The 12,558-nt window shown below is 41.0% G+C and overlaps 1 protein-coding gene across 3 annotated transcripts in view; it reads right to left on the minus strand.

Annotated features, from left to right (window-relative positions):
- Positions 1–12,558, minus strand: part of auts2a (activator of transcription and developmental regulator AUTS2 a) — a gene marked incomplete at its 5' end in the record, with an annotated part of 367,489 nt that overhangs the window by 285,538 nt on the left and 69,393 nt on the right. The gene's annotated exons all lie outside the window — the stretch shown is intronic.

Here is a 12,558-nt window from a genome sequence, read left to right on the forward strand (position 1 = left end):
CCAAATAGGCCCGCGCATCTCGTGAAGCGCTAATCTGATCGACTTCGCACTTGGCGGGTGTATCGCTGACGACCCAAGGGAGTGCAGTGTCGAGTGTGAAGTGGATCAGATGAGTGATCCTCCAAAACAGGCCAACGGTACACATGTTCCAAGCGGAACGGGCACTGGCACTAATTGATAATAATTAGCTTGTAACAAGGTTTCTGTGTGAAACTACCACAGGCCAGCTTCAAAAGTCAAGGCAGGATGTGAATAAGTGGCCTGGGGCACTTCCAAAACTGCTCTAGGGTCTGCTTAGTGGTCAACAGCGCAAGACTGTGGCTATGTTGGACAGCTTCCAGGTGTAAGACTGAATTTATTCAGCTGCTAAATCTCCCTCACACTGCAACTTCAAGAGTTGTAGTATCACATTCATGATTAATTAGGGTTTAAATATGGCTAAAGGCTTTAAGCTAGTCATTCCCACAAAAAAAGATTCACAAGCATTGCAACAATAGAAAGGTTTGACAATTTTACGATTTGCATACCAGCACTAGTTGAAACCTTTTTTTAATCCTATACATAAAGAAACTATATAACATGACTACTCTTTTCAAGTAAATGTGTTGATTGTAAACAAAAAAAACTTTACAATGTAGTCACAAAGCAAAATGTTTGATCTTTTCACCATTTTGAAAATGTTGAGTGGTTAAATCACACAGTGAGGTGACAGGTGTTGACTGCATATACTTAACCTATTAAAATCTGGAACGCATCTGTGTCACGTTTTGATTTGAGCTAAAAATCATTATTTTACACGTTGGCTATTCAAAAATAGCAGATATACAAGTCCTAACGCGGCACCGAGTGCCGTGCTATGAACTTGTAGATCTGCTATTTTTGAAAAAAAATTAAAATGTATGCAAATCTTTGAATATATGTATTGTTTTCAAGCAAACATTTTTAACTCAAATCTTTGCTTCTTGGGGTCCCTGGAACAAAATATCTTAGATGGGTCCACGGCCAAATACATATAATTTTGGGGGTCCTTGACATGAAAAAGTTTGAGCACCACTGATATAGAAACCTACGTTTTTTTCAGAATACTGTTGGGAATTAGAAGACATTTGTAGAATCGGCTTCAGGTCTTAATGGGTTAATGTTGCAAGGGAACATTATATACTGTAGCAATGAATGACATACCTCACAACATGCTGTAGCTATACTGAACCCTCTGGGGATAAAGTGGTGGAGACATGATAGAGAAGTGTAAAAAAATTCTCCGCTCCATTTATACAGTATTTACCTTCAGGGTCACCGAAGGTTGAGCACAGAAACACAGAGGTCAAGATAAAAAAACGTCAAGTAGCGGCACTACATGAAGTTCAACCTTGCCTGTCAGCACACAACCTCTAGACAACAGATTTCTCTTCATAGAGAAGATTGGATTCTGAAAAGCAACCAACACGATACGACCACAACTCCAATATTGAGAGATTTTCTTTTTCTACACAGACGGGCTAAGTCTATATTGGTTTGACAGGAGAGCGATCGATGCAACAACTCATCTGCCGCTGGGAGACTGTGTACTGTACTGTGCCGTCCAAGGCTAAATTTATGGAACAAATCAATTGCATTATTTTGTAAGGAGGGATTGTTTTTGTACAGTTCTGGATTTGCTGCCAACCAAAGCGTTGCTTGTGTGAAATCCCCCTCAGGGAGAAGCAGGTGGGCCAACCGCAGGACACCTAAGTGAGGAGGCCCAGTCGCAGCCTTGATGGCAAAGTGTCACAGGACAGGGCAGGTGTGAAACTGCCATGTATTGCAGTAATGACATGTCGATACCTTGTGAAATGCTGTTCTAACAAGAGGGGCTGGAAGGTTTAGAGTCTGCCGTCCTTTCTTCAATGGATACATACGTATCTCATTTAACATCTTCTAATGGTACGCAGCAAAAAAAATTGGTTTTGTGAGCCATGTTGGCACTAACCACAGATTAACCTCTTAAAGTAGTTCACCCAAAATGACTTATTTTCTATCAATTACACACCCCATGAAGCCTTGAATTCATGGAGATTTTTTTTGTTTTTGTTGCATTCCTATATGTCATCAAATTATTGGCTTAGGAATGCGACAAAAACAAAACAATCTCCATGAATTCAAGGATCCATGGGGTGTGTAATTGATAGAAAAAAGTCATTTTTTGACTCCTTTAAAACCAAAATACTTCAGTTGACCATTGATAGTCCCGAGCAGATCTACAAGCTCACAATAGCAGATAAACAAGCTTGTGTTGTGATGTGTTTTAAGCTTATACTGTAGATCTCCTTTTCCCTCCGAATGTACGTCGATTTTCATGTGGTTAAGATACAGACATACAGTATATAAAGCCACCACCCCCCACCCCCCCAAGGGTCACCTCAAAGCTATATGTACTGTACCTCAGTATGCATGTTGCGTGACTCAGCGTTAACTCCATGAACAGGCTCTGCAGGATAATGGATCTGGTGGGTGTGCTGCTGGCACTGACTCACCAAACCATAGGCCTAATTTCTCTCACAGGCAAAACAAGTGCATAGCCTACGCCAACTAATCTTGTTTGGCCTTTCCACCCACACTCATCCAATGCAAATAATTCGTCATGACATGCATCGTCAGTGTGGAAAATAAGCGACAAAGTTATGATAGGGGCCCCTATTGTGCTAGGTTTGTGTGTGGTTCTAAGCCCGCAAACCAATTGACCGCCTGGAGTAAATTATGCATGATATATTTTGCTTGTTTGACAAACAATGGCGAGACAAATTCCTTATTTTATCCGATTTTGTGTGTGTGTGTGTGTGTGTGTGTGTGTGTGTGTGTGTGTGTGTGTGTGTGTGTGTGTGTGTGTGTGTGTGTGTGTGTGTGAGTGATAGGGCTTTGAAAGATAAAACTGCACAACATTATTCACTCTTTCTGTTATTTTGTAACTGGAACTTGAAACAAATGATTTATACTGCGTCATTCAGAGCCTGAGGCAACCTGTGCATGCTTGTAGCTCCAATACCTTGCAAAATATTTCTAGTATAGCTTTCAGGTTCAATTGATATTTCCCAGTTAAATGCTATAATAAAGCCTGCAATACCGGATTATGGTAAAATAAATGCATATAATATCCTTGCTGTTGGGCAGAAACCTTGTATCTCCATGCTTCAACTTTTCATGTTTTTTTCATAAATGAATAACCTCATACAGCTACAAGAGTGTCACACAAAAGCTGCAAAAATAGCCGACCTACAAGATCTCCTATTGTAGCTATTTTAGAAACATTTTCAAAGTGAAAGTGGTAAGTGTGTCTGTGGGTTTTATAAATATTTAATATTAACAAGAGTTTGTGGCTAGATATTAACTACATTGGATCCATTGGAACACAGGTTTCATTTTCCATTTCCTGAAAAGTAACAGTTTTGAACATACAAGGTTTCCACCTAACAATGCCGATATTATATGGTCACCAGGTGTATTTGTTTGGCCTAGCTTCAAGCTTCACTTAGACATACTACTGTATATAGTAATAGGCGCTAGTAGAATTAGCTTTCAACAGCCAATTCACCAGTTTTCAATCAATAAAAGCAATAACCGAAAAAACTATGACAATAAATTACTATTGATCTTTGAAATCCACTTTGAACAGTGCCATGTGTTCACCAAAAACACAAGCCATATGAACACATTTAAGTTAAATAAACGATAACACGTTCAACAACCTCATTTTCTATCACAGCAGATAAGGACTTATACCACTAGTCCTATTCACTAGGATTTTATATATTAGGACAGAGTTTGGCTGCAAGTACATGAACACAGTAAGCCAGATAAAATTATAATGAGAGGCTGAACATTATTCCACAGAAACTCATAAGCAATTCACAGATAAAAGTGAATAAGCTCTGCCGCAGCAGATAACAAATTACAGCACGTTGGCTGAGGTGAGCAATAATGGCTGAATAAGTCAGTCTACTCTACACCACTCTGGCACTTTATAAACTGAATGACAAAAACGGAAAATGGAAAGCAATAATTTGTTTTACTTAATTTAATTATTATTGAAGTACAGAGTTTTTACTTTATCCTTTCAGTACAGTGTATATTTATATATACAAGTTGTATGTATATATATATATATCATATACTGTTTACTACAGTAGATACACTATATTGATATAGGCAAGTGTACAGTACTAAAGGTTTGGGCGGCTACGCAGCCCTCACTTCTAGTAGCCTGGCCCGCACATCGGACACAGAGACAGTAGAGATGTGTGGAAGGGCTTTTTCGTCAGCCTAATCATCATGTCATCCAACCGCATTAGATCTATTCATGCTGCTGTTCTATCATGTGACATTCAGTGCAGGCTGCTGTAATATTTGCGAGTGAGTAGGCTATTGTAACTTTAGGACAACTGCTGGTGAACTATTTTGAGCAGTGTGATGAAAGCCTAGTTTTCAACGGTTGTATTTATCTCCCACAGTAGCTCTCTGTTTTTGCTGAAGTGCTCTTAACGTACAGTGTACAGTGGTAGCTTTAACCAGCTACACCTTCTCTTGTCTCTCAGCGCCTGCTGGCATTTAAGCTTCTGAAGAGACGGGGGGCTGAGGCTGGGAGTGTATCAAAAGAGTCTGATCAACTTCCCTCCCTGAGACTATTTTAATTGGTTTACTTTACACAAACTGGACGCAGAGAGAGAGAGAGAGAGAGAGAGAGAGAGAGAGAGAGAAAGAGAAAGAGAAAGAGAAAGAGAGAGAGAGAGAGAGGTGTGTGGATAGAAAGACGGAGTGATAGAAAGTGCCAAAGCCTTAACAAATCTGACTTCCCATGGTACTGCTGCAATCAGCACCAGACAGAAAATGCCTCTTTAGCCACACACACACGCACGCACGCACGCACGCACACAGCTTAGTCTGTGCTACAACAAACACAGCAGTTGCAAACTGGGCAACACTGGCGCTAATAAAGATTGATGTCCAACTAGAAATAGTCCTCTCCGCCAGGTCATGTAGGTTATTGTGGGCCAGCAATGTTCAGAATTCAGTCATTTGTCATGATGTCATGACTATAGACATTATGTGTACCGATTTGCATGATGTTTGGACAAAATCAAGGATCATATAAAAAATAAAAATAAATTGTGCAAATATCTGCCTGCTGGTGGCGCTATAAAGTTTGGAGACACTTTCACTTATATTCCTATATGTGTAATGTTCAACTGCAATTAATCAATGTCAATTGACAAATCGGGCCACTGAAAAAACACCATGCAATACAAAAACTAAAGGAAAGAAACCTGGCAAGAGAAATAACGTACATTAAGAGAACATGGATAGTTTCTTTGTATAGGGAAAACAGAGACACAGGTTGCGTGTACACGTGCACACACAAACGCACGTGCACACGTGCAAATCACATTTACATAAGCATATTTATTGTATTTGCAGATGTCAGTGGAGGGCAGGCAGAGCCAATGCAATGCATCTGTATCCCAAGACCAGTTCAGGGACTTGCCAAGAGGTATGTCGTAAAACTGTGTTGACTTATGGTGCTGGAAATTTATATCTAGGTGGAGAGAATGATGTTACAAGCCAAACATTTTCAATGACACATTTGAAGCTAGTGAAATGAAATGATGGAGGAGCACAGTTCTACTCTTGTGGCTGTGGGCATCAGTCTCAGTCTTGATTAGAGTTGTTCCGATAGCGATACCAGTGTCGGAAAAGCTTCCGATACTCCCTAAAATACTGGTATCGGCATCGGTGAGTATGCCAGTCTGTGCCGATCCGATACCAAGTCATTTATCACATGATGAAATTTCATTTTAAGTAATATTTTGAATGCTTCAGTTGCTGTAGCACTACTGTTTTATACTCTTAATGTACTATTTACATGATTATTTTACTAACCTGTAGCTCGACTTTAACAATCATTAATGGAATTTAATCGATTCCTAGATCAGTGGTCTCAAACTTTTTGAATTTCAAGGACCCCCATAACTCTTGAGTGTGTACAAAACTCTCAAGAGTCCCTGCCTGGACCCCAGTTTGAGAACCACTGTCCTAGATTGTTTTTAAATTACACACTGGTATCAGATCAGTGCTCGGTATCGACCGATACACAAGTTGTGGGTATCACAATTGGTATCGGTATCGGTACATCTCTAGTCTTGATGCTTCTATGCGGCAAGTTTCATGAATTCAATGGGGCTAAAATGGCACTGCCTACAATTCTTTACTGATGTCACTATAGCCAGCATCTCAAATCCTGCAGTGCTGTACAGTACTGTACATGCAATGCTACATATTAAATCTAGGTATTACTAGGCTACACATTTGGGCATTAAACTTTCCAAAAACGTCCACCATGACAGCACACACACACACACACACACACACACACACACACACACACACACACACACACACACACACACACACACACACACACACACACACACACACACACACACACACACACACACACACACACACACACACACATCCTTAACACATGCACTCATAATTCCAATACTTTCTATTTCATCCTCTCTTTGCTGTATATTAGGGCTATAAAATATATTGTGTATTTATCATTTGGTGCAATATTACTCAAAATATATTGCATTTAGCAATAATTAAAAGTTTACTTTCATTCACAACCCGCCACCAAGCGAACCATATGTTCCACTTCCTGGTTCCTGAAACAGAGTGGAAAGTGGCACAACAGCAGACTGCTGGCAAACTTGAGTTATAATATTTACATTGAGTGGACTTACTAGTGGGTACAGATAAATGCTTAAGCAGGCCTAAGTCCAACATACACAAAGATATAAACGAACTTTCCCTGAACCATAACCCATTGATAAGCCAATTCTAGAAATGTATTCTAAATCGCAACAGTATTCTGAAAAACGTATGTTTCTATATCAGTGGTGCTCAAAGTCTTTCATGTCAAGGACCCCCAAAATGATATGTATTTGGCCGCGGACCCCCATCTCAAAATATGTTGTTCCAGGCAAAGATTTTAGTTAAAAATGTTCCCTTTAAAAAAAATATATATATATATATATTCAAAGATTTGCACACATTTTCATGATTTAAAAAAAATAGCAGATCTACAAGCTCGTAGCGCGGCACTCGGTGCCGCGCTATGAGCTTGCATGTCTGCTATTTTTGAATAGCCAAAGTGTAAAATAATGCTTTTTAACTCAAATAAAAACATTCAACATTGTCAAAGGTTTCTAGCAGCTGGTACAAGAATACTACATTCAAGCCCTGGTGCAATGACAGAACCGCTACCACACCACTTCATGTCTGTTAATGGCTTCAGCTGCAGTCTTTATTTTAGAGTGAAGACAATACCAGAGAATAACAACCCAATCCATATCTGTCCTCGGAGCGATGTGGAACGCACTGCTCAACAATGGCCTCCAGAGTTGGCAGCAGCCAGTAAGACAGGCCAGACAGACGGCTCAGAAGCCAGCAACAACTTTGGCAGCATCCAGCATTGCTTTAAAGCAGAGAAAACACAATGATGCCAAGACGGCACTACAATGCAACAGGCTTGAAGACTTAAACCAAACAAACATCGAGAGGAATATCCATATATAGACATTCACTGCCACTGCCATTTAGCATGCTGTTTGTTGCAGAGTAGACTTAATATCCTTAGTCTCACTTCATTGGAGAAGACAAACCTGATGTTATCCAATTTTGCTCAGGAGGCAATGGATGAAACTGCCGCCGTGTCCACTGAACTGGAACAAATGGCAAAAGACATTGCCACAATAAAAGCAGGGATGTTGGCATTAAACGGGTAAGGACTGGGGAATGAGAACCATTAAGCTGACCTTTAAGGTTAAGGCAGTTTTAGACCTACGTCGTATATATAATTTGGCTCTTACATACCTGTAAGGCTTAAGACTTGGGAAGAATATTAGCTCCAGCGTCAGCTGGAACATGGAGCTAGCGCTGGTAGCGCCCACTAACAAGCGTTCCAAACAACAATTTGTAAGCTCCACGGGGGGTTGGGGGTAAATGTAAAATGTGTAATTCAGCTCAGATTTTATGACACAGTTCCAACATCATGCACACTTACCAAACAGGAAATAACAGAACTATTTATTTCTGTCTCATCGCAGACTGTTGTGTAGTACAAAGTACAACACAGTACTGTATGAGCACCATTGGAAGACTTGATTTATACTTGGTTGTGCCTTGTGTCACACACCGAAAATAGCCAATTTACAGGCTCACAAGTGACGTTGTAGATAGGCTATTTTCGATCCATATGGCTTACCGGCTTGCAACTAAGTATGGAGATAGAAAACGTGACGTCACAACACTGAAAGTAATTACGGCGACTCTCACAAGATGGTGCCACCTTTTCCACCTGGCTCAATGGATGGAGCCGCCATGTTGTGAGGTACTACACCTTCTTGATAAATCAGGATTGGGTTAAGATTTTACATAATTGAAATCTGGTAGAGTGAGACTATCCACTGAGAAGATCCACATTTCTTTTCTTTAGCTCTTGGACCAAGACAAGATGCAGGCACACGCACAGTTGCACGCGCACACACACACGCACAGTTGCGCGGGCGCACACACACACACACACCCATCCATCATGGATAAAAGTCAGGCATCCTTGCAGCAAAAAAGTGAATAGTAGCAATTATGCTACCTCAAACTGGAACTGCTGGTCAGCACAATGGACAGCAGCCGCGGCTGCTGCAGAGGAGATTCATATCAACCAATAAGATCCAATAAGACCACACACACCACCGCAGCCCTGAGATTTCATCTGAAATATCCAAAATGATCCAATACGCCTTTGACACAGACCACAGACATGGCTACAAAAGTCAGGCTTGTTACGAGATGTCATTACTCCAGAATATTCCTCCCAGCCTGACTGCATAAGCTATGAAAGATGAATACACCTCACACACAATGGCATTCACATTCTTCTCATCATTCATCATCATTGGCTAAGCAGTCCCAAAGCATTATTGCAGAGTGCAGGCTAGTGCAGACTTTGCATTTGATTACCAGCCAGTGTCCGATGCACTGGAGCAGTGGTTCTCAAACTTTTTCACGTCAAGGACCCCCTAATTACCCCGCGGACCCCCATTTGAAAGGATAAGCCAGGGACCCCAATAAGAGGTTTTTACGGCTCTCTAGCAGTGATTCTCAACCATTTTAATTTCAAGGACCCCCAGTTTGACATGCATTAGGCTACGGACCCCCATTTAATGGCATTTATACCTCTGGGACCCCAATTCACATTGTAAAACCAATGTTAATTTAACTCTGAGAGTGTACAAATGGAACCGTTAGGGTCCATTTGGTTCCATTTGTACACTCTCAGAGTTACAGACCCATAAGGGTCCATTTGGTTCCTGTCCATCATTTAGCTGGGGACCCCCTGGAACCCCCTCAAGTACCCCTGGGGGTCCCCGGACCCCACTTTGAGAACCAATGCACTGGAGTGCTCCTAGAATGCATCCTTCCTGCCAGTCAAAACACAAGCATAATTGTGCTTGTGAACAAGTTCAGCTCATGGGTCGGGTCCGTGCCATAGCCTTCCAAAATCAGCTTCCGGAAGTCCAAACTAATTGCCGGTTAGTATCCACAAAAAGCCATGTTTAAAAATCATTTTCTAGTTTAACTGCACCACACTGCTGTGCTCTCTATTTCGCCACATTTGTGTGTGTATTATATAACTTTCATAACACTGTACAGTACATTAATTATAATGCCTAATTAATTCTGTACAATTAGATAATGTATGTACTGTAGGTGTCTGCATGCACACATGCATGTACGCGCGCACACATACATAATAGCAAACTACAGGTAATACAGGGCACCGTCACACATGTATGCATCACGCACGCGCACGTGCACACGCACACACACACCTTTCTTGAGCATTTCAAGTGTAGTACTTTATGTGCACAATGTCCAGAGTGCATATAGAATGGGGGGGGGGGGGGGGGTATACGTGCAGGCATGACATTGACTCTTCCCTGTCTGTAACAGTATTGGACCTAGCAAAAATCCTCCCTCGTGTGGGGGCATGTGTCAAGTCAAGTCTCAACTTGTACGCTAGTGTTTGCTTCAGCGGGGACTTGCAGTGCAGCATGTTGGAGTATCTGAAAGGCATCTAAGCATACTGTATGGAGCCATATATTCAAAATATGTAACCTATAGCAAAATGTTCTATTTTATAAATACCTACATCTACTCTGTGTCATACTGTATATCCCCAAAACACAGGTATTTCCAAAGTGTTTGCAATTAACAGTGCCAACTGGTGACGTAATTACATGCAATTAAAATTGCGCAATTTAAAACAATGTAACATATTTGCAATGAGGTAGGATAGATACTTAATCCGTCTCCTACAATATCTTTGACAGTCAACGCCAGATCTGGATCTTTTAGAAAACCCATATACACGTGTAAGACCTTTCTTCGGGACAGCAGGGATCTGTTCATGGAGAGCGATGAGTGGCTATTAAACTGCTTTTCCAATGTGGAACCTCAGTTAAGGAGAGAAAGCTGACACTCGAATGCCACACCTGAGCCAGTGCTGGTGCTCTCCACGTTGGGGTTTTTGGCCAGCGGGACCTCAGCAGGAGATTGGAGACAGGTCCGGTATAATTATGACAGCCAAACATTACCAGAACGATGCCAGCAGTGTTGGCAGGTAATTTTCTCACCAATATACTGTATTCAATGTCCGTACAATGATGCTCGGCAAATCTTGATTAAGGGACAATTTCATGAGACTGCTGGGTTTCCTAATGTGATTGGTGCGACTGTACCCATGTGTGCCAGTATCTATGAAAGATTCTGCATCTATCAATCGTAATAAAGTATCACTGCATAAACGTTCAGGTAATTTGTGATTCCGGGCGATATCTCCTAAATGTGGTAGCCCGATGGCCTGGGGGGATGCATGACTCGGACAGCAGTGGTGGAAAAAGTACTATATTTTTTTACTTAAGTAAAAGTATCAATGCTGCAGTGTAGAAATACTAAGTAAGTAAAAGTAAGGTATTCAAAATTTACTTGAGTAAAAGAACAAAAGTATTGGTATCAAAATTTACTTAAAGTACCAAAAGTAAAAGCACTCCTTGTGCAGAATGTCCCATTTCACAAGTTCAAAATGTATACAAATATTTTGAAAATAGCAGATCTACAAGTTCACAATGCGTCGCATCGCGACGCATTGTGAGCTTGTAGATCGGATATCTTCAAATGGCATAAATATATATAGGGCTGAAGTGGTTAGTGTACTGTATGTTTTGAGATAATAATCTAAATCTGCAAAGTAACTAAAGCTGTCAAATAATTGGAGAGGAGTAAAAGTACAATATTTGCCTCTGAGAAAGTAGAGTAGAAGTAAAATAATTGAAAATGGGAAACACTCCAGTAAAGTAAAAAATCCTCAAAAGTGAACTTAAGTACAGTACTTAAGTAAATGTACTTAGTTACTTTACACCACTGTCAGACAGTCGGACTCCTTCATTTTTCTAAACAGCAGTATAGGGACCGTTTCCAGGAGGGTGCAGTTCAAAAACTGCAGTCATCTCCTCAATGAGTCACTACCCGTAACTGCAAAATTAATATTTAAAGCATTTCGCTGTGATTCATGTACTAGGTGAGAAAGATTATCCCCTCATGGAATACCTAGCAACCCCACTGGAGCGCCCTGCGACGGAGCAGGAGTGCTGGTTCAACCATTACATGCACAAATAAGCACACAGGCTATGTCAGGCTGCTTAAGGGCAGACGGCTCTATTTTGGATCAGCGGAGGGGAATTCTGCTGTACACCACAGAGAAAGTGTGCGACATCATTCTAGCATGTATGGTTCTGCTGCACAATATTGCGCTGGATAACGATGCTCAGATGCAGCCAGAGAGCCGTACGTGGCAAACACAGTCACAACTGGAGGCTGTATACAGGAGATAGGACCTCATTCATCACCTCAGAATGTAAAACGTTAATACTTGTGTTTGGCAAGTAGGCTGTTCAAGACTAAAAACACAACATTTAGCCAAACATTTTGATTTATGTAGTGCAAGTTTCAGGTTTTCATTTATCTTGTTTATCTCTCTGAAAGTGTCATTGGTGGCTAGAACTGAGCGATTTATCTCCACCACATTCTTCTGACTTCCTTAAATGCCACTTGTGACTTGGTTTGACTTTTGACGTAAAAATATCTCTCTCTATAAGTTTCTATTCTTGACGGTATTCCACTTCTCTGTGTTCTAATCTCTAGGGACGAAGCCTCTACTGATATTCAAATGACTATTGCTATCAGCCACCACATTTATCAATGCCCGACCTTTCTTACATTGTGATTGGCGAGACATGATCGTGTAATAAATCACATGTGACAACCGTGTTGTAAGAGGATTTCTGCATTCGTATCTGCACGGCTTTCTACCTTAGACTGAGAAATGAGGGTCAGTCGCACACACACACACACACACACACACACACACAGACACACACACACACACACACACACACACAC

This window comes from Gymnoscopelus microlampas (genome assembly GCF_963454915.1).
Source record: "Gymnoscopelus microlampas genome assembly, chromosome: 12".
Classification (NCBI taxonomy): domain Eukaryota; kingdom Metazoa; phylum Chordata; class Actinopteri; order Myctophiformes; family Myctophidae; genus Gymnoscopelus; species Gymnoscopelus microlampas.